Here is a 23,205-nt window from a genome sequence, read left to right as displayed (position 1 = left end):
CCTCGCCTCAGCGCTGCTGCCCTGTCAGTGCGTGCGCTGGGGGCGGGGGAAGGAGCATGCGGATGGGGGCGCTGCAGGGGATCAGGCTGCGGGGGGAGTGGGACTGAGGGGAACGAGGCTGGAAGCCAGAGCAGGGCTGTGGTAAGAGCCGCCCAGGAAACCCGTGCGGCAATGGGGGCGCCTCAGACTCTCCATTTGCCTTGGGCAGAGGACCAGGGAGCCCATGGCAGCCCCCACACTGTGTCCCCCACCCCGACTGGTGGGGAGGCCAATCACCAATCCGAAATACAAATACCCGGAGCTACACAGCTCCCCTGCTTGGCGGTTTGCACAGAGCTGCTCCCTTGTAAGACTGTGCTACAGGTAGCAGGTTCTGGTCCCTAGCTCATAAGGAATTGCTCCTGTAAGATTTCTGTTAGGAGCAGGAGCGGTCCTAGACTAGCTGCCAGCAACTGGCACCCTAGGTGAACCATGCAATCAGTGCCCCCACCTTAAAACCCCTCAACGATATTGCACCACCATTTGGTGCCCCATGGCGCCCCATTTAACTTGGCGCTCTAGGTGACCACCTAGTTCGGCTATATGGACAGGCCACCCTGATTAGGAGTAGCACAATCCTACAAGTAGCCATTACCTATAGTTCTTTGTATAGAACTGCACCCTGTAGGACTGTGCTACTGGTAGCAGTTTCTCATACACTTTTTGTAAGAAACTGCTATTATCTGACATTGCTACCGCCTGTGGAATAGTTCTACAGGGAGCAGTTACATAGGCTAGGCACAAAGTGTAGGAAATAGCTATTGTCAAACACCAGCTCTAGCCAATTCCTACAGACCCAGAGATTGTTATGATTCATGCTTCTCTCTCAGGGCTCCAGTTGAGTCTTAAGCAGCATAGAATAGAGCCCACAAATTACTTCTTGGCTACGTCTAGACTGGCATGATTTTCCAGAAATGCTTTTAACAGAAAAGTTTTCTGTTAAAGCATTTTCAGAACAGAGCATCTAGATTGGCACAGACGCTTTTCTACAAAAGCACTTGTGGCACAGACACTTTTCCAATCTAGATGCGCTTTTCTGCAAAAAAGCCCCAATCGCCATTTTTGCAATCGGGGCTTTTTTTGTGGAAAACAAATCTGGTCTGTCTACACTGGCCCTTTTGCACAAAAGTTTTGCGCAAAAGGGCCACTTTTGCCCGAATGGCAGCAGCATAGTATTTCCGCAAGAACACTGACAATCTTACATGAGATCGTCAGTGCTTTTGCGGAAATTCAAGCGGCCAGTGCAGACAGCTGGCACTTTTTCCGGAAAAGTGGCTGATTTTCCGGAAAAACTGGCCAGTCTAGACACAGCCCTTGTGTCTTGCTTGGGGACCTGAGACACTTTCAGTTAAGAGCTACAAACACTCAGAAGCACATATTTCATGTCCATTACACAGTTGCTTTACAATGTTAACAATGAAGCATCAGCTTTCCAGAAATTAGCACAAAACATATACAGGTGGAAACCGGAAGAGATTGGTTCTGTGTGTTCTGTTCTTGATCTGTGCTCCCAGCAACAGATAGGCAGAATCCAGGGATCTCTGCTTAGAGGAATTACAGAATCAGGGGCAGTGTCACACACAACACTTCACAGGGCTTGACTTAAAATTAATCCATATGGTAAGTTTTATTGCTTGCCCACTTGCCTGCTTTCAGGGCCTGTAGTTTTGCTGAGACCCACTGAATTCTGATCCATTAGCATTTCTGTCAGTTTTGCTTTGAAATCAAATTTCCACTTAGAAATAAATGATCGATCTCATGGCCATTCCCCTACCCTACTGATGGGAAATCTGGATGATTTGTTCTGATGTGTAGAAGTACACAGAACCCTTATTTTGCCAAAGCCGTTCTGGTTACATGCTGTACCCCTTCCCTGCAATCTTTGTCTGCCTTTAGGTCGATTCCTCTTTGGAGAGAACATAAGCTCTTCTACCACATAAATAATAATTGCAAAGTACGGTAATAATAAAAGATAATGGTATGATAACATATGTCAAATGTTACTTGGTAGTATTATCTAATTCACCCCTTTCCACTGGTACAAAAACAAGAGGACATTTAATGAAAATAAGAGGCCACCAATTCAGATCAGATCAAAATATTTTTCCAAACAGTGCAAAATTTGTCACCAGAACTCATGTCACAAGGTATTATTACAGCCCAGAGTTCAGAAGGTATTATTACAGCCCAGAGTTCAGAAGCGTTTGAAGATTATATGGAGAAAGAACATTCCAATTTACTTATGCAAAGTACAACACACTGCAATAAACCATGGAAATACTGTCTGTAGTGAGGTTTAGCCTTCCATTGAGGCTATGTTTACACTACAGCTATGTCTACATTGGCCAAGAACTTATGCAAATGAGGCACGGCAACGAATATCACAGTGCCTCATTTGCATACTTAATGAGCCACCATTTTGCACACTGCTCCTTCTTGCACAAAACCCCCCCTCTCGTGCAAGAGCTGTTCTCAATCAGGAGAGTGGCTCTCATTTGGGCATCCTTGCACCGCAGGTTGGGGGCCAGCCCTGCTCACAGCTCCAGGAAGGTTGCTTTATGCATCCTGGAGTTCTGTAGCCATGGCTCTTCATTCCTCCACCACCACATGAGGGTGTGATCTTTGCTGCCATGTCCAAGATCCTCACAACAGCTAACAGAGCACATGGCAGAAGTGCAGGATCCATTCTTTCTTGCTGCAGATGCCGGCATGCACTGCACAAACTAGCTGTTGGAAAAAGATACTAAAGGACAAAGAAGCCTCTTGACAAAGTGGTGCCGGATGGGATGTTTTAAATGGTTGCAAGATGCTCCATGCTCTGTTCAGCAGTCCACCATCACCTGGTGTTGCCAGGTACAGTGGGAAACATAGCTAAAGTGCATAGCTTCCACTGTCAACAGGGGAACATTGTGAACACTAGGGATGTAATAGTGTAGTCGATTAACCAATTATCCAATAAACAAAAGTTTATAGATTAATGCTATGGACTACATGCATCCCTCTCCCCTTGCCAGTATATTTTTTAGCAGGCTGGCCAGCAGCCCAGCTCAGTCCTGGCTCACGGAGCCTCTAATTTCACCTAGGAGTCTGTTTACTCCCTTGGCCTTCAAGCTACCTGGCTCAACCTGTCTCACCGCTATTTACAGGACAGCCCTGCCCAATAGTCCCCCAAAACAACCAAAGGTTTGAAGTCCAAAGCTTGACCCCCTCATGAGTCCTCACAGTGGCTCATTCGCCCAGGTAGCTATTGCTTCCTGCCTCTCCGGACCTTGGCTCACTGGTGTGTCTCAGTTTCACCTCGTCCTTCAGTGTTCCGGGTACTGCTCCTTTGTCCTGGGTTCAACGAGGTCTCCAGAGGCGTCCCGTCTCCAGTCTGAGTGGCAGTGTCCTGGCCTCTAGGTAGGCACTAGGGCTTGCAGGGAGCTGGCTTGGCATGTCCTCTCCATCCGGCTGCCAGCCCCAACTGAGCTGAGCTGCTCTCTTTTATAGTAGTGCAGCCCGAACATGCCCAGTGAGCTAAAGGGGGTGTGGCCTCCTCCTCCGCCCCCAGGGCTGAGTCAACTGCCTCCTGACCAGTGCAGGGTGGTTATGCCCCATCACAGTTGGACAATAGGAAAAACTTTCTAACTGTCAGGTTGGTTAAGCACTGGAATAAATTGCCTATGGAGGTTGTGGAATCTCCATAATTGAAAATATTTAAAAGCAGGGTAGCTAGATAGTCCTGTTGTGAGTGCAGGGGACTGGACTTGATGACCTCTCGAGCTTCCTTCCAGGTCTAGTATTTTGTGATTCTATATGCTTACTCTGACACACATAAACCAGTAGGAGAACACATATAGATCTCCCTGGCTCTGTAATTTCCACTCCGATTCATCTGATGAAGTGGGTTTTATCCATGTAAGCTTATGCCCTAATACACCTGCTGGTCTTTAAGGTGCCACAGGACTCCTCATTGTTTTTGCAGATACAGATTAACGTGGTTCCCTCTCTCAGGCTTCTTTTCCTTAGGCCACAGGCCTGCTCCTGGGAATGGAGATGGGGAGGGGGAGGGTGGGGCAGGCAGGTGATGCCTTTTAAACCATCCCCATGGGAACAGGTCTGTGGACTGGTCAGAGCAGGGAGGGGCTAGTCTGTGCCACTGGGGTCACTGTCAGGGACAGAGACTCTCCAGGCTACACTGGGACCGGGCAGATAATGAGGGGATCTGCATTCCTGTTGGGACAAGGACTGAAATACGGGCGGAGCGTCCCGGAGAAGGTGTCGGTGAACGTGAAGAGATGGGACCCGTCAGTCACATTGTAAAACGAGACCTCACCTGCCTCGTAGTCCAGGAAAATCCCCACCCGCCAGAGCCTGGCGCTCACAGGGAGGGAAGTTGGTGGGGAGGTGGCAGCCATGTATTTCCCATACCTGAGTAAAACAACCCAGCATCCGTTCCCAGGGGAGAGGGTGATCTTTCCCTTCCTTTTCAAAGACTCCCTGCAAATGCCTAGGTCCCACTCAGGCTTGTCCCCCACCTCCACCTGCCAGTAACGCCTCCCGCTGGTGAATCCCTCGGCACCCAGGACACAGGCACAATGATCAAATCTCTCCAGGGTGTCGGGCAGAGCCTGGTACACGTCTCCAAGTCTCACACATTTCCCATACGCAGACAGGACGAGTTTGGGATGAGCTGTGTCTGGATCCAGAGTCACATCCACTGGGGAGAGAGGCACAGAGTCAGGGCCGGGGGGCAGAGGCTGGCCACGGAGATCAAAGGGAATTAGTCCTGGGGCTCAGAGTGGGGTAAGAGGATGGGTGGGGACACGGATGAAGGAAGAGGCAGGTGCGAGGGAGAGCGGGAGGTAAAGGTTAGTACTGGATGCTGGGGGTAAGAGTGTGGTGAGGAGTGGCGTAGGCGCCAGAAGCATGAGGGAGGCAGGCCCTGGGCAGGTACCAGGAGGGCGGAGTGAGGCAGGGTTCTGAAGAAAGAGGGGGTGGCTTGGCAGAGATGATAACCAGTGGGAAAGCTGGATGAGGGAAGGGCCTGGGACAGAGGGGAGGGATGGGCACCGGGGGATTAGACAAGTGGTAAGGGGAGCATGTGTCCAGGAGGAGGCGGGGGTGGTGCAATGGGTCATTGCACAGTACTCATAGGAGACATGCTGCAGTTGGGAGTTCAAGCCTCACCTAGAGCAGTGGCTTTCAGTGCCTGCAGGGCTTCCCTGTCCCTGGGGGACCTGGGATTGCAGCCCAGATGAGAGGAGCAGTGAGAATTCCCCCTTCAGAGGTAGGGAGGTAGGTGGGAGGGTGGTGTAGGTGTGGGGTAGGAGGAGGATAGCTCAGTGGCTTGAGCATTGGCCTGCTAAGCCCAGGATTGGGAGTTCAATCCTTAAGAGGGTCATTTAGGGATCAGAGGCAAATCTGTCAGGGATGGTACTTCGGCCTGCAATAGGCACAGGGGACTGGACTCCATGACCCCCCAAGGTTAGGGTGCCAGGGGAGCAGAGATGAGGGGTAAGAATTGGTGCAACAGACAGGGCAAGGGTTAGGGGCTTGTAACTGTCAGCATAGGGGGCAAGCAGAAGGCCTGGCAGTAGGTGGGGAGGGGCAGGCAGCCAGGCATGAAATGTGGCAAGCAGTATGTAGGGTGTTGAGGGGGTCAAGGGCAGGGAGGGAACAGAAGGGCTGTGCTTGGAGGCCTAGAGCTAGTAGATTTTTGTGGGTTCTGGGGTGGAAATGTGGAAAAATGAGGGGTTCAGTGTGTAGGGGAGGGCTTACGTAGAGCAGGCTGTGGGTGGGAAGTATAGTAAGTTGAGGGTCAGTAACATGGAGTTAGCAGGCCTGAACAGAGGCCTGTAACATGAAAACAGCAACAGGCCTGCAATCTAGTGAGCAAGACTTTGGTTTAGGAGCAACACAGGGGCCAAGAAAGAGTCCCTAGTGATAACTGTGTGATTGGGTAGGTTAGGACATAGGGAGGCACCAGGTACAAACTGTAAGCCAAGAGGGGAGTAGCAGAACATCTTAGTAAGCAATGTCTCTGTACAAAGACTCCCTAGAAACTATGCACATACCAATCTGGGTTCAGGACCAGGTCAAAATTGACAGGATGAAGGATAGAAGGTAAACCCCCCTTCCATAAGGTGAGGGGTGGTAACTAGGCAACATCGGGGGGCTACCTGGTATGTAAAGAAGTGATGCAAGTTGTTTGTTCATGTCTATAAAAGGACACTGCAAATGATGCACTGGACAACCTTGGGGGGCGGGGGGGTGAACTAGGCACCTGAAACAGCAGGAACGGCAGGTGTCAGTGCCTAGACTTACAGAATGCACAGTGGCTTAACTCTGACTAACCACTATTAATATCTGTTATATGGCAATAGGCCTGCTATGTGTTGGTACCTTGTCAACGTGGACCAAGTGCGCAGTGGTGTAGTATTGTAGAATCTCTGCTACCAACTGTTAGAGCATCTCAATAAACCTGCTTGACTGATTTCAAACCTTGCCTGAATCGGTCATTTCCAGGGACTTTCAGAGATCTCCTGTGCTGGCCCAAGAGCACAGGGTCTAATACTCTAGATAAAGGGAGCACTGACATTGACGCATGCAGCTGAAAATTGATCACCGATGGAGTAGGGGTCCTGTCAGGAGCACTCTGGAACAATCCCGAGAACCCTGACCAGCCGACACAGACACTGACAGTACAACACTGGTGGTACAACAGGAAGTAGTAGGGTGCAAGAGCAGAGTGGGAGTGTGTGGTCTGGAAGGGTGGCTGGATGCTGAGGTGGGGGGTGGGTAGGTTGCTTTGTGCTTGCAAGAACCTCTGCCCACCGCTCCCATTGGCCACAACTCCTGGCCAATGGGAGGAGTGGGAGAAAAGTCTACAGGGCTGTTATTCCCCGAACCAGGGGGAGGAGGAAGGGGAAACGGCAGCATGTGGAGTCACTTCCTTCCCCACCCCGCTCCAGTCAGAACTGGACACACAGGGGCTTTAGCAACGGCTCCCCGCTGCTTCTCCCGTGTGTGGGTGTGGGGAGCCCTGAGTCTTGCAGCCAAGAGGAAGGGAGGCCAGGGGCTGGATCCAGCTCACGGGCCATAGGTTCCCCATCGCTGCAGTAAATGTAGACTGTACAGAGAGAGAGGCCATCGAACGCTACACTGGATTATACTGTTGAGCCACTAGGCCCTGGGCTACACTAGAGAGTTATTTTGAAATAACCAGGGAAGCATCCAAACTACCACACCCGTTATTTCGAAATATGAGGTGGTTATTCCCTACTGCTTTCCTCGGGGAATAACACTCACTTTGAAATAGTAACTTCGAAATAGCGGTAGCGTGGACTCTCCGCTGCTGCTATTTTGAAATGAATGACTCCCCAGAGCCATTCGAACTAATTACCCCCCGGTGCTTGCCGGGGCTCTAAGTCGAGGTGGCGTGTCCACAGTAGCAGAGCCTGCCTCCAACTGATTGCCAGGTTCCCCCATTGTGGGGACACACGATTTTGGTTTGGTTGTTTTGGGAGTTGGCCATTCCCCCCTTTGCCCCTTCCTGGCCGTAATCCTGGCCAAGTGGGACAGTGAGGGGGAAGGGGAGCAGGCCTGGGCTGCCTCCAAACAGTGAAGGAAGCTGCTTCCCCCACAGCCTGGGGGTCCTGTTCTCCAGAGCCCTGAGCTCCTGGCCCTGCAGCTGGAACCTGCAGAGAGAGGTGATTGCGCTGACCTAGCAGGAGTCACTGCAAGTGATGTGTCTGTTAGAGTTAGGTGCAAAAGGCCAGGGAAAAGTAAATACCTGAGGGTATGTCTACACTACCACCCTAGTTCGAACTGGGGTGGTTAATGCAGGCATTCGAAGTTGCAAATAAAGTCCTGGATTTAAATATCCTGGGCTTCATTTGCATCTTGCCGGGCGCCGCCATTTTTATATCCCCGTTAGCCTAATTCTAACTACCTACTCCGTGCCGTGTGTAGCCACGGGCATGGAGTCTGCACTAATGGGGATTTAAAAATGGCGGCACCCGGCAAGATGCAAATGAATCCCGGGATATTTAAATCCCAGGCTTCATTTGCAACTTCGAATGCCTCCATTAGCCTCCCTAGTTCGAACCAGGGTGGCAGTGTAGACATACCCTGACAGCCTTTCTTCCCCATCAGCTGAATGGAAAATGGGCCTCTGGACGCCTGAGTGGTGAGCACTTGAAACCAGCTCAGACTGTGGGTTACTATAGCTAAGCTGTCCTAACTCTCTTGCATACGTGTGTGTGCGCGCGATAAAAATCTAACAATCAGTGGGTTTAGCTAAAATCACTTATTTGGATTGATTATTGACCAGATGGAACTGCTATGTGCCCACTGATTTCTCTCACACAGCCAGGCGTGGGCCAGGTACATTACTACTGCTTTGTGTTCTCTGAAACCCACGGTAACACCTCCAGATCAGAGTGCTCCCCCAGCCTTAGCTTCAGGACTGCTGCCGTGCCAGGCTGCTGGTCACAATGTTCCCCACACCATTGGTCCCCATGAGCACAACACAAGTCAATTCCTGCGGTTCAGAAAAAGGTTCAGAAAAGGGCAACACAAATGATTTGGGGTTTGGAACGGGTCCCGTATGAAGAGAGATTAGAAAGACGGGGACTTTTCATCTTAGAAAAGAAGAGACTAAGGGGGGAGATGATAGAGGTCTATAAAATCATGACTGATGTAGAAAAAGTGAATAAGGAAAAGTTATTTACTAATTCCCACAGTATAAGAACTAGGGGTCACCAAATGAAATGAATAGGCAGCGGGTTTAAAACAAACAAAAGGAAGTTTTTCTTCACTCAGTGCACAGTCAACCTGTGGAACTCCTTGCCAGAGGACATGGTGAAGACTAGGATTTTAACAGGGTTCAAAAAAGGGCTAAATAGATTCATGGAGGTTAGGTCCATCAATGGCTATTAGCCAGGATAGGTAGGAATGGTGTCCCTAGCCTCTGTTTGTCTGGAGATGGATGACAGGAGAGGAATTATGTGAAGATTACCTGTTGTGTTCCCTCCCTTTGGGGCATCTGGCGTTGGCAATTGTCGGCAGACAGGATACTGGGCTGGATGGACCTTTGGTCTGATCCGTCTGGCCATTCTTACGTATTTCTCCCCACTCACCTGTAACGCAAACCCAGCCCAGTAACTCTCACTCACCGGTGAATCTCTCCAGCATTTCCCTCATGTCAAGGCAGATTTTATACACGTTCTTCAGGGTAGGAGAAACGGCTTTTGGTGGCTGGAGTTTCACATACTCACTCCTATGAAGAAAACATCCCGGTATCATTCAGCTGCTCTGCACCCACATTGCTCATGGGAGCAGAAGGAGAAGCGGACATGGGAACTGACCTGATCAACGCGCTTTTCACATCCTGAAAGGAGAGAGACAGGAAGCTGGGTTAGCACTGGTGCGTAAATCCTGAGTGACTTTCTGTTCTCTACCAGATTTAATCCACAACTGTGAATACATGCGTCAGGGCCAGCCACCTCGGAGCAGGACGCGCGGCAGTGACCACTGATTTCAGGTGCTCCATCTGCCCTGGCTGTGACTCTCGGCGGAGCTGGGTGTCATGTGATAACGGGGCAGACACGGGCAGCCTGAAGTGTGGTGAGCGCAGAATAAGGAGAGCTGTTGGAACACGGAAAGCAGCTGCAGCCCAAACATGCCTCTGTCTGTCCTTCAACCTCCCTGCAGAGATTCCACCCAAACTGCCCTCAGCCTCCCTCCTGGCTGGCATCCTGTGGCGTGCCTAAGGAGACACCGCCCAGGGACTGTAGCTACACCCCAATATGCAGAGCACCAACGGTGATACTGCTGCAGTTGTGCCACGGTAGAGTCTCGGGTGGAGCTGCTCTGTGTCAACAGGGGGAGAGCTGGCTGGCTCCACATCATGCCCCAGATGCCTCCAGCTGCCAGCCAGAGAGGGTCTCACCCCTTAGTTCCATGCCATTCACTGAGAGCTCCCTTTGACTTGTGGGCACCCCCTGTGTCACACCAGAGCTTCAAGTCTCTGCTCCATCCCCACAGCCCTATCTGTAGGAACTGCCCCCTGCCAGCAGGACCCTGCCTCCACCTACACTCCTCTGTCTATCCCATGTGGGCCTGCCCCTCTTCCTCCTTTCCCCTCCGCCCCACCTGCACTAGCCTACTCCTGACTGCAAAGGCCAGTCCCCACCCACATCAGCTCTCGGCTGGGCAGGTGTACTCCTGCCTGCATAGCCTTCACCTCTATGAGCCTGCCCCTGCCACCTGCATGGACCCACTCCTTCCTCCAGGGCTCTGCCCCCACATTCAAAGTCCCAGCCCCTCCCCACCCACCTGTGTTGGCCTATCTGCACTGGCCAACCCTTTCTGCATCACTCCACCCCCACCCTCCCGGCATCTGCCTGTGCCCAGCTTCTCCTTCTCTCACTTTCACTGGGAAAAGCCACTTTTGGTGTTCAGAGTGCATCTATACTGCACCGTTGTTCCGGAGTAATGGCCATTACTCCGGAAAAGCAATACTAGCGCCCACACAGCAATTGCATTATTTCAAAAGAAAATCGAAATAAGGGAGGGCTTTTTTCTGACATTGGTAAACCTCATTCCACAAGAAATAACGCCTCTTTCAGAAGAGGGTGGCTGCATCTAGACTGGCAAGATTTTGCGCAAAAGCTCCTGCTTTTGCGCAAAAATTTTGCCACTTGTCTACACTGGCTGCGAGTATTTGTGCAAGGTCTACACTGGCTGCGAGTATTTGTGCAAGAACACTGACCTTGTACTGTACAAAATCAGTGCTTCTTGCACAAATACTCTGATGCTCCCGCTCAGGGATAAGCCCTGTTGCGCAAGTACTCTTGAACAAGAGGGCCAGTGTAGACAGGCAACATTAATTTCTTGTGCAAGAAAGCGTGATGGCTAAAATGGCCATCAGAGCTTTCTTGCACAAGAGAGCATCTACACTGACACGTATGCTTTTGCGCAAAATATGTGCTTTTGCACAATTGCATCTGTGCCAGTGTAGATGCTCTCTTGCGCAAATACTTTTAACAGAAAAACTTTTCCATTAAAAGTATTTGCGCAAAATCATGCCAGTCTAGACGCGGCCCACGTGTGTGGTTGCTCCACTGCTGCTATGTCAAAATAACTCCTCACCAGGGCCATTCTAAGTTATTCCTTACCAGTGCCTCCTGGGGCTCTAAATTGAGATAGCACATCCACATTATGGGAGCCTGCCTCCAACTAATTTTGAGGCTTCCTTGCAGTGTGGATGTGCTATTTCGAAATAAGCTATCTTCCAGAAGGGATCTCCTGGAATAGCTTTTTCCAAAAGAAGCTTGCAGTGTAGATGTACCCTAAGTCCCTACCAGGCAAAGATGCCACTGTGTCCGCGTGTCCCTCAAACACAGGCTGTTTGTGTCTGATTCTATGAGGCCTTGTCAGCACACAGAATCCTAGGGCTGGAAGAGACCTCAGGAGGTCATCGAGTCCAGCCCCCTGCCCAAGGCAGGACCAATCCCAACTAAATCAACGCAGCCAGGGCTCACGTCTGCTTTTACACGTGCAGGCCCACTGATGGGGCGGGCAGAGAGGGCAGTTGCTCTGGGGCTGGGGGTTTGTCATGATCATGAGGGTTAGCCAGCAGCCTGGGGACTAAGGGGTTAACTGCACCTGAGCCAGGTGGAGTGGCCAATAGGAATGTAGGTAGGAATTTCAAACTGGAACAAAGGAATTTTTGGGTTTTCTTCCTCCTTTGTCCTGGGCAGTTCCTCTCCAGCTACTGTCTCTCTCCAAGAAACCATTCTTCACTTTCTCTAAGTAGGGTAAAGTTTAGATAAATCTGTCCGGTTTTATTGTTTTATGGTTTGGGAAGTGGGATCTGATGTCTGTGCACTTTTAAAAAATGTTTTGGCTTCCCTTTGTAATTAAGTTCTAGGCTCATGGTAGAGTTTCTCCATGGCTGCGTCTAGACTGGCAAGTTTTTCCGCAAAAGCAGCTGCTTCCAGTCTCCCCTTCCATCCCTGCAGCCTTAAACTCTTCGGTCCCTGATTAGCTCCCAGGAATGAGTGTCAAATCCCATCTCCAGGACGTGTCTGACAGTTTTCTGACACAAACACAAGTGAGGCTGGAGGGGGGAGATTTGCTGGGCCCCTGGGCAAGGTGGGCGAGGGAGGGGCAGCTCCATGCTCCTGGAAGGGCTGGGGCCTCCCTCTGGCAGAAGGGGCAGGGCTGGGGGCCAGCAGACCTCAGCGCTGCCTTGAGTACGCTGCATCAGGGTTCCCAGCCTTAGTCCCCAGGCTGCTGGCTAACCCTTATGATCATGATCATTACCTGCAGCAGCGTAATGTCTGGTTGCTGACATTTCTCCTCCATCTCGGTGATGAGGTTGATCAGAGCAGCGTTTTGCGCAGAGAGCTTCGTTATATTGTCCTGTAGTCTCCGCAGAGTCTCCTCCTCCTCCGCCGCCAGTCTCCGCAGTAGCAGCTGCTCCTCCGCATGCAGCACCCGGTGCAGTGTCTTAAACTGACCTGCGATCAACCATCTCTGAGTCTCCACTGTGATCTTTAGTAACAAATGAAGATGGAACAAACCCTGGGAGCCAGGTCTGGTGCTTGCTCAGCTGAGCCTGCCTTGTGGATCAGGGAGCCAGGCTGCTGGTCATGGGCAGCAGGGATCATGAACTCACTTAGGGTACACCTACACTGTGTGGCTGTGTCTAGACTGGCAAGTTTTTCCGCAAAAGCAGCTGCTTTTGCAGAAAAACTTGCCAGCTATCTACACTGGCTGCTTGAATTTCCGCAAGAACACTGACTTCCTACTGTCTGAAATCAGTGCTTCTTGCGGAAATACTATGCTGCTCCTGTTCAGGCAAAAGTCCCTTTTGCGCAAAGCTTTTGCACAAAATGGCCAGTGTAGACATCTCAGATTTGGCTTTTTTGCGCAAAAAAGCCCCGATAGCGGCTTTTTTGCAGAAAAGCGTGTCTAGATTGGCATGGACGCTTTTCCGCAAAAAGTGCTTTTGTGGAAAAGCATCCGTGCCAATCTAGCCGCTCTTTTCCGCAAATGCTTTTAACGGAAAACTTTTCCATTAAAAGCATTTGCGGAAAATCATGCCAGTCTAGACGTAGCCTGTGTGTCTTCACAAGCCGCCCAGTATTTCAAAGTATTTTTCAAAATAGCGGGTGCGCTATTTCGGGATTCTGGTAACCCTTGTTCCATGAAGATTAAAGGATGTCAAACAGCCTATTTCAAAATTAGATCGAAATAAGAAAATCTTATTTTGAGTTTCAGGTGCTATGTAGGCGCACCTTTATTAGGTAGGGATAACAGCCTTGCTCAGGGGCTGTGGCGTATTCGCATCCCTGAGCTCTTTAGTTATAAAAAGTAATTCTGACATGTAGACTGGGCTCATTGCTAAGCCTTATGCTGGCTATGGGGTTGCTTTTCAGCCCAGCCCATGCTAGTACAAGGTACTCCCACGAACTGCTGAAACCACTGAGCACTGGGGTAATTTGCAGAGGACGCCAAACTGCTCAAGATTGTTAAGACCAAAGCAGACTGTGAAGGGCTTCAAAAGGATCTCACCAAACTAAGTGACTAGGCAACAAAATGGCAAATGAAATGTAATGTTGATAAATGTAATAATGTTTTAATGTTGAAAAAGTAATCCCAGCTATACATACAATATGATGGGAACTAATTTGGCTACAACTACTCAAGAAAGAGATCTTGGAGTTATTGTGGATAGTTCTCTGAAAACATCCACTCAGTGTGCAGCGGCGGTCAAAAAAGCAAACAATGTTCAGAATCATTAGAAAAAGAATAGAGAATAAAACAGAGAATAATTTACTGCCTCTATATAAAACCATGGTACCCCCACATCTTGAATGCTGCATACCTATGTGGTTGCCTCATCTAAAAAAATATCTCTTTGGAAAAAGTTCAGAAAAGGGCAACAAAAATGATGAGGTGTTTGGAATGGGTCCCATATGAGAACAGATTACTAAGTTTGTGAGTTTTCATCTTAGGGTGTATCTAGACAGCACCTTTCTGTCGGAATAAGATACGCAATTTGCGCTATGAGTCTAGGTCGAAAGAGCTTATTTTGAAATTTGGTGCTGTATAGTCTTGTGCTTATTGGATAATCAACTAGTTAACTAGTCACTTACATCTCTAGTCCTTATTGCTACCAGCATCATCTAGCACATGGGCTACATACGGGTGGGATGAGGCAATGGGTTCAGATGCAAACACTGTGCCCACTGCGGTAAATATGACCCATCTCCCTCCTGCTTCCAGAGAACCCTGGGATGAGTCCAGCCCATGAGCCAGGAGCTGTCCTTCCCCTCATGACTGCTGCCCTGGGATTCCCACCAGTTTCCGGCTCCTGGCACCATGTTACCATCCTGGGGCAAACAGCCAGAGCAGGTTGTAACTTCTCTGCAGCTTCACATCCCCAAGAACACTGCAGGAGGAAGAGCTCCAGGAGGAATAAATCCGACACCTACTTGCCACGCTGAGGTTTTCTTCTCCTCTTCTGATGCCAGCACCAGGGCCTCCTCCAGCTCCTGCCTCAGATGGCTCAGGGCTCTCTGAAGTTTCTCCTGCAGAGGTGTCACATGTGAATCGTGGGAGGAGGGTGAGAAATCACAGATAAGAGACAGACCAGTGCATTGTAGCCAGAAGGTGCAGCCTGGGGAATATTCTTGGGCAGGGACCCCTGGGAGGGAGGGAAATCCCCAGGAAGCAAGGTGGAGAATCTCAGCTGCAGGACTTTCCGTGCCGTTAGCTAGGATTGCACTGTCTTGCTAGCCTGACGGGTGGTGAGCCAAGCATGTGAGAACTGCTCGGTGCTCTGAGCAGCCAGAAATCAAATCCATGGGCCAGACAAGCGTGGAGTCAGCAATCGGAACTCGAGCAGAGAGACCCTCTTGCTTTATCGGCCTTGACAACTGCGCCTGTCCTGCCTCAGAGAGCGGAAACAAGCAAGGCTGCGTGTGGAGAAGAGGAAGCCAGTCAAGCACTATATTAGAATGGGCCTGAGGGACACGTGTTTTATTTTCCTGGACTGCCCGGCTGAGTCCCGTATGGAGCCTCGATCTGCCAAGGCAAGATAGCGGGAGAGGAGCAGTTATACAATTCAGGAGTATTCATACTTAATTTAGTGCCCAGAGGCCTTGGCTCCACCGGGCTGGGCACATTACAAAGCTAGAAGGCCACATGGCCATTGCTCTGAAAAGACGGACCAATTACAGTTCATAGCTGGAGCATGTGCGTATTTTCCTCGGTATGCACATAGGAGTGGGGCTGATTTATTAAAAACTCCTGAGGAAGATGTTTTCAGGCACGGGGTGGGGGGCACGCACCAGGGGAAGAGAGCACTTTATGTAACTAACAGGATCCTTTCTGGAATGGGGAATTCACCTAGAATTGCCTAGTGGTCTAGTTCGGATGAGGAAAATCAGCAGCCTTTGCAGAAACAGCTTAAAACATTTCTCTGTGGTATCACCACTTGGAACTAGGTAGGGACTCTAGTCTCACGGCTGGGGTGGGTCAGTCTGTCCTCTAACCTGACGCTGGAAAGTGATATTTAAATATTTTCCTACAAGCAGCCGTGGGTGTCCATGGCTGAAGTGTGGATGCTGCAGGAGGCAGGGCCAGATGAAGCAGAGGCCCTATAAACTCAGGCCGAGGCCCCAGCTCCTGCAGTACATCAGGCTCCTGGCTTCCATTACAAGGGAATTGCCAAGGAAGCACTGGACACATTCCCTGAGCATGACACCTGCCTGAGCCTGCACAGAGCCTGGGCCAATTCTCCCTTCCACGTGTAGGGGGCATGGACACCAAGCCTTACTGCTCTGGGAGCCCAGCCAACACCTTCCCAGCAGGAGGATGTGGTTGTGGGGGGCAGAGGAGCAGCCCCTGTCTCCCCACCCCGTCAGAGTCACCCCGTTTGCTGGGGCAGCCTGTCCTTTTTCCTGTCTCTCTTGGAGGAGGTGGGAGGAGATCCCTGATGCAGGGCCTGTGGGCATAAGGGAGCTCTCTTCCCCTTGTGCTCCTGTATTGCTAGAGCCCCCAAGCTGCTCCCCCTACCTGCCAAAGAGGTTGCAGCAGACAGCCCTTGAGTGGGTGGCCCCTTCCAAAGCCACTGCCAGGGAAGGAGGGAGCCAGTGTCACGCAGGGCGCCATGACAGGGTGTGATGCCTGGGCCGCCCCAACCCCTCCCTGTGTGAAACACGCATTTCGGTAGCAAAGCTGGGAGAACGCCCTGGGCAGAGGCTGCAGGGCCCTTGGGCATCGTCTGGCTGATCCTAGGGGAGACTCTCCCCTCTCAGCTGCTACTCTCAGAGCTGCCTCAGGAGCTCGGGAGTGTCGCTGTAGGTTCAGGACACTGAGGCCAACCCCCACCCCAGCTGCCCTTAGTGCTCCCTAGGGCATGGGGGGGGGGGGGGCTTAAAATGAGTGGAGACACCTAGCATCCGGGATCTGGCCCCTTCTTCCGTGTCCCTCCCCCCACTGCCTCATTTCCCACTCATCTCAGGGCAGCTCCCCATGTCCAATTCCCCTCCCCCACAGGCCCCACATCCCTGCCTTTGGGCCCCTCCTCAAATAGCCCTTCGCACAGAGCCCCCTCCCCCGCCCCACACACTGTGCTGGCTAACACCTCAGTGAGCTGTGGGTCCACAGAAAGTGCCCTGAGAATCTCATGCAATTCCTCCTTGATACTGCAAAGAGGCGAACAAGGCCCAACCCCAGTGTCTCAGCCAGCCCCTCGGGCCTCACCCACACCCTGGAAAGGGAAGGGAACAAGTCCTGGTTTCCCTCCACTCAGAAGCCCTAAGGGGGTGGTGGTCACCTCACGCTGAACACCCTGTCTCTCCCAGAGACAGAAGCGGTTGGCTCCACTCTACACGGCCCTGCTGTCAGGGGGCCGGGAAGCCAACTGGACCCCTCACTGTCCAGCCTAGCACTACCTGGATCGACCTCCCTTAAACCAGCTCAGTTCCCACTGGCCCCCAGCCGCTGGCTCTGGGGAGGAACACAATGGGGTCTTGCTGGGATTCCTTCAGGAACAGCATCTGTGATTCCTGTTAATCCCCATGCACTTGGGCCTCCCTATGTCCTTCCATGCGCGACCTAACTTACACTAACGAGGTTGCTGAGTTAGTCTGTAACAGGATAAACTTTAAAAAACCAACAAATGGTCTGGTAGCACTTTATAGACTAACAAAACATGTAGATGGGATCATGAGTTTTTGTGGGCACAACCCACTTCTTCAGATGAAGTGTCTAAGTGGGCTGTGCCCACGAAAGCTCGTGATACCATCTACATGTTTTGTTGGTCTATAAAGTGCTACCAGACTATTTGTTTTTTTTTAAGTTTATCCCAATTTACACAATCATACAGTTATCAGTAGGGCCCCTTTCTTGGCTGCTGTGTAACTGAACCAAAGTCTTGCTCACTAGATTGTAGGCCTTTTGCGGTTTTCATGTTACAGGCCTTTACTCAGGCCTGCTGACTCCATCTTCCCAGCCCTCAACTTACTACAATTCCTGCCTTGTAACTCTGGGAAGCTTCTTCGACGGGGAGGACTGGGTGAGCCCGGTGAGCCCGGGACTCCCTGCAAACAACACAGATGGCCTCTCCATCCTCCTCGCAGAAGAGCTGGAGCTTCTGCTGGTGCGTCTCACACAGATTCTCCTCCTGCGCTTTCCAGGGCTGTAACCTCAGTGTTTTGATACTCTCCACGATATCGGCCAGCTGCCTTTTGGGACGCAGTGTCTGTTGCTGGAAGGGGGCTCGGCACTGAGGACAGGGGAGCGCTGTGCCCAGTTCAGGCTCCCCTCGCTCACAGAACTGGGTGAGACAGGCTCGGCAGAAGTTGTGCCCGCATTCGATGGTCACTGGCTCCGTCAGATACTCCAGGCAGATGGAGCAAGTGGCTTCTTCTAACGCTGTCCCCAGGGGTGTCAGAGAGGCCATGGCTGCCTGTGTCTTGTGGACAGCTGGTCCCCTTGCTTCGTGGATTGGCTCTTTGTAGGCCTAGAATGAGCTGAGGAGGAGGGTGGAAAGGGGGGCTCCCACAGAGAAAGGAAAAGTGAATTGGGGAGATAAGAGAACAAATAAGAAAATACAATTGACCTTCCATACGTTACTGGAATAATCAGAACACAGAATTTAGAGCACTTGGTTTGTCAACATCAGCTCCTTACTGGAAGGAGGCCTCTGTCTGAGGAACAATTTGGCCAAATGTCTCTAAGTTGCACCATTAATACGCTGGCCCCAACATGGCCCAATACTTAAAACAATCTTAGTCTGCAGGGTTTTTTAAAGAGCTTTATCAGCTCTTAAAGGAAACTCCGCTGGTGCTGCACATCTTCCAACAGGTGCTCATCTCTGAAGAGGTCCATGGTGCTGTGCACTTGTTCGGGTGTATAATATAGGCATGGGGGGAGGGGGTCAGGGTGCAGGATTCAAGTGTGTGGGGAGGGCTCAGCATAGGGGGCTGAGAGGTTGGGGAGGCTGGAGCTGGGCTGCCCATTCCTCCAAGGTTCCTTGCAGGGGGTGGGACCAGCACTGGGCTGTCTGCCCCGCAAGGAAGCTGGTCACGAGAGAGAGAGAGAGAGAGAGAGAGAGAGTGTGTGTGTGTGTGTGTGTGTGTGTGTGTGTGTGTGGAGGGGGGGGGAGGAGCTGAGCTGGGCTGCCAGACCCCTGGCCAGCTGGAAGCTCTTTAAGGGAGGAAGGGCTGGGGCTGGGCTTCCCGGCTCCCTCAACTAGTGGGCAAGGGCGGGCAGCTGGGTCTGTGCTGCCCAGCGCTCCCAGCTCACTGGCCAGCAGCTCCAGGGGGATTGGCTTAGGAGCTATGTGGTCGACCTGGCCTCAGAGCTGCCGCTCCCAGCCACTGTGTGGGGCTCCAGCCCCTGCCTGAGTAGCCGCTGCTGCCACCCCCTACGTGGCGGCTACAGCTCCATCCTCTGCCGGGACCATCTGAGGAGCCACCATCACCTACTGTGTGGTGGCTCTGCCCACCACGCAGCCCGGCCAGTGGGCTGAGGCATCCCGCCTGCCATAGCTGGAACCGGGCTGGTGAGGCTGCCCCAGCAGGGACTGCCTCACTGCACCCCGGCTCCAGCCAGACCAAATAGGGGGCAGGGCAGTCCCCCCCCCCTTCCAGTCCAGCAGGAATGCGAGTGCTGCTGCGCGTGAGGTCGGGGGGGGGCATGTTTTGTGTGCAGCTGTGCAGCTTAGTGGGAACCCTGCTCCCCATGGGGAGCTCACAGCCTGGAACATGGCATGGACCCCCTGCTCAGACTCCCCCTCCCCCCCTCCCCGAAAGGTGGACCCTTCCTGAATCTCCCACTGTGAAACAGGAAGTGAGAACAAATTAGAGACCGGACAAGGGGCCTTGTGAATCACCCAAGGGGGGGGGGGGGCGCTACTGGAAAATCTAACGGACTGAGCAGAGGAAGCGGGGGGGGGGGGGCTGTGCATCATGGGGGGAGGGGCGAGGTGTTTCAGGGGGTCTTTGGTCATGAGTGGCAAGGAAAGGGCTCCATATAGGCTATTCCCTCCCTGGCCTGTTCCCCTCTCCAGCTGTGGAAGGGGTTGGGGGGAGGGGACTTGGGGACCCCCTCAGCTCCAAGGGATCCTCTCATGACCCAGCCTCCCCTCGATCCCTGCTGCATGGGCAGGGTCCCCGTCTCCAGGGCACTGCTGCTGTCGCCTGTAACAGCACAACAGCGAGAGGGGGGTTGGGACTCTGCTGCGTCCTCCTGACCAGACGTGCAACGTTTAGCACCAGTCCTGCTCCCCGCCCTGCTCAGAGTTCACCTGGCGAGTCCCAGCGCTGCTGCCCTCCCTGAGCCCTTGCCCCTCCCAGCTCTGCTCCCCCGAGTGCCTGCAGGAGCTGATCCAGTTCTGGGAGAACCAACACCCTGGGATGGGGCTAGAGACCAAGTCTCCCCCAGCCAGAGGGGTGGGGGCAGCAGGGGGAGGAAGGAGACAGGGAGAGAGACTGGAAGGGCAGGAGGAGTAGTAAGTGGGGAGGAAGGATCCCAGCTCCCCAATCTGTCCAGCAACAGGGAATGGGAGGGGAGGTTTCAAGTTCCTCTGTGCAGATGCCCCAGGCATGAGGCTTGGGGGGGGGGGGGGAGCTTCTTTCCTAGAGGGAACCTCACCCCTAGGGGCTCCATCTGCACAAACCTCACCCCCCCCCCCCCCCCCCCCGAGGACAAAAACTTCGGTGGTTCCAAACAAACCCAGAAGCAGAACCAGGTGCATCCCCTTGGTTATAGATGGGCCTGCCCAGCTGCTGTCCTACCCTGGGCCCCTGGCTCAGATGAGCCTGGCTGCCCCCCTCCTCCCTGATGTGGAGCAGAGATCCCTCCCCTTCGGGACGTGCAGGCAGCAGTGGGATCCCCCATCAGCCCTGGCCCAGCTGCACAGAAACAAATCGCTCTAGGGAGATTCTGAGACGCACAGGGCTCTGAATCGGTCTCCCCAGGGTGAGGGCCCTGTCCAGGCTCCAAACCTGAATGAAGAGCTGGCGGGGGAAGGGGCTGTCGCCTTACCGACTGTCTCTGGGCTCAGTGTCTCGCCAGGCTCTGGCTGTCCATGGGAGCTGCCAGGTCCCCCGTGCGTCTCCTCAGCTCCGTGCCTCCCTGCGTGCCCTGGAGTGAGCAGCCCTGTGTTACATCTGCCCAAAGGTGCCACCCATCATCCTGGGGACCTGGGAAGAGAGACCCTCCCATGACCAGCCGCACCCACCTTGCCAGGGTGTGTCCTCCTCCACCCCGCTCTGCACGGAGCAGCTGCCGCAGAACGGGCCACGGCCAACAGCCACATGGTCTGAGCCTCCTGCTCACACCTGCATGAACCAGGAAGAACAGGATTAATTTCACTTCCCTGTTCCCCTAAAAGTGCTGCCCTAACAGCGACTGGCCACTCCCCCTTCTGTGCCTGCCAGCTGCCTCCTGCTGTGGGCAAAGCTGTGGAGTCAGGAGGGACAAGGAGCCATGTCCCATCCTCATGTCATCCGGTTCCCATGCCACTGCCTCTCCTCAGCTCCAGCCAGGATCACGGGTGGTGGGTATCAGAGGTTGGGGGGGAGGGTCTGCATCTCCCTGTGATGGGCATCTGCCCTGCACTAGCCCTTTAAGGGTAAAATCTCAGCCCTGGCAAAGGGCTGAGCACAAAGCCCACAGCTGAGGCAAATATTACCAATTAGGGCCCAGCTGGGGGCTATATAAATAAGGGCTCCAGGAGGCGAGAGAAGATTGACTTTGCCCAGGTGAGAGAGTAAGGGGGACCTGGCTGCAAGGGAAGCTAGGAGCTTCCTAGGGCAGGGCAGGGGAGCTCTGATTTGTCCTCACTCCCAGGCTGCAGGGCCTGAGGCAAGGTCTAGTATACTGGCCTGCAGGGGGGCAATACTCCCCCTTTATTGATAACACAATGGCAAAGCAGTTAGCATATGTTTACATAGACAGGTATGTGCACACACAGGCTGGCTACATCTAGACTACATCCCTTTTTTGTAAAAGGATGTAAATTAGATGTATTGCAATTGCTAATGAAGCAGGGATTTAAATCTCCCCTGCTTCATTAGCATAAAAATGGCTGCTGCTCTTTTTTCCCACATGGAGCTTTGCTGGAACAAAGCACCAGTCTAGATGCTGATCTTGTGGAAAATAAAGCCTTTTCTGGAAGGTCCCTTATCCCTCTTGAAATAAGGGACAAGAGATCTTCTGGAAAAGGCTTTATTTTCCGCATGATCAGCATCTAGACAGGCGCTTTGTTCCGGCAAAGCTCCGTGCAGCGGGGGAAAAAAGCGGCAGCCATTTTTATGCTAATGGAGTGGGGGAGATTTAAATCTCCACTTCATTAGCAATGCGATACGTCTAATTTACATCCCTTTTATGAAAAAGGGATGTAGTCTAGACGTAGCCTTAATAGAAAAACTTTTCTGTTAAAAGTATTTCTGCAAAATCATGCCAGTCTAGATGCACCCGCTGTTATGAAGGCCAAAAGTAAGAGGGCTCAACAAAGAGCTAAATAAGTTCATGGAGGACAGGTCTGTCAGTGGAGGTTAACCAGGATGGGCAGGAATATATCCTGAGCTTCTGTCTGTTAGACGTTGGGAATGGGCGACAGGAGATGGATCGTTTGGTGATCCCCCGTTCACTCCCTCTGGTGCACCTGCATTGGCTGCTGCCGGCAGACAGGATACTGGCCTAGATGGGCCTTTGGTCTGACCCAGAATAGCTGTTCTTATGTTCTGTAACCAAAGGGATGAAGTCGGGAGGTCTGGGCAGAATTTGTGCAGGGGCCAAAGCATGTCCAGAGGAGCAAAAAAGAAGGGAAGGGGAGGAATATATGGGCAAAATTAGAGACATGGGTGCAGGAGAGGTTTGGAGGTGCCCTGCCTGCACAGGGCAAAACCCAAAGATAGGGAGGGGGCTAAGGGGATCAAATTTACCACAAATGGGGTGAGCCATCTGCCCTGGTTGCCAAAATACGTTGTGGATGGCTTGGGATTGCTGGCAGGGCCATCCCAGCCCTTCCCCCCCTAATGTTACACAACTCCACACTCATGGGCAGTGGGTGAAGGTAGGGCAGGGAGAAGCAAGCCTCAGCCCACCCCCACAGGAGCCAAGCTGCCCCCTAGCACCACAGGGAAGTGGGGTAGCACAGAGCCCCAGTCTCCCCTGCCCTGGAGCACAGGGACAGCCGGTGCTTGTGTGCATTAACACTCTGCTCTCAGTACATCTAGTTGGCGTTCTGGGGACAAAGTGTAGGCAAGGCCAGGCTGGCGGTTTGGGAAAGCAAAGACTCCCCTGCCTATGATACCCGCCACCTCTGCCCATGCCTACCTACAACAGCTCTTCTCCGTCTGCAGTGGCACAATCAGCTGCCCACAGAAGGCGCCCACAGGGTAATACAACAACTGAGCAAGGATTTCGTGGCTTGCAGGAGCAGCTAAAACTTGGACCTGGGTGCCTATATCTGAGGGTGAGGTGCCTAAATCTCTTTGTGGAGCTGGATTCCAAATCACATACCAGGGCATTGGTCTTCTGATGATGCTACGTGCTTTAGAATATAATCAAACCATTATTTGTGGCGTTTGCCCTAGTGCACAGAAAAGCAGAAATACAAGACTTTTTAAAATCATTCTTGCATTGAGGTGT

The 23,205-nt window shown here is 52.4% G+C and overlaps 1 pseudogene across 1 annotated transcript; it reads right to left on the bottom strand.

The window, feature by feature from the left end:
* Positions 1-1,789: 1,789 nt before the first annotated feature.
* Positions 1,790-21,565, bottom strand: LOC149522239 (E3 ubiquitin-protein ligase TRIM39-like; annotated as a pseudogene). The gene is made up of 8 exons (XR_016347370.1): positions 20,789-21,565; positions 20,593-20,691; positions 17,579-18,074; positions 14,529-14,624; positions 12,352-12,582; positions 9,390-9,412; positions 9,198-9,301; positions 1,790-4,738 (listed from the first exon to the last, which is right to left on the bottom strand). The product of XR_016347370.1 is annotated as an E3 ubiquitin-protein ligase TRIM39-like (transcript).
* Positions 21,566-23,205: the final 1,640 nt, after the last annotated feature.

The sequence above is a fragment of the Pelodiscus sinensis genome, chromosome 19, assembly GCF_052426305.1.
Source record: "Pelodiscus sinensis isolate ZL-2025 chromosome 19, ASM5242630v1, whole genome shotgun sequence".
Lineage (NCBI taxonomy): Eukaryota > Metazoa > Chordata > Testudines > Trionychidae > Pelodiscus > Pelodiscus sinensis.
This window is presented reverse-complemented; position numbering and strand designations above follow the sequence as displayed.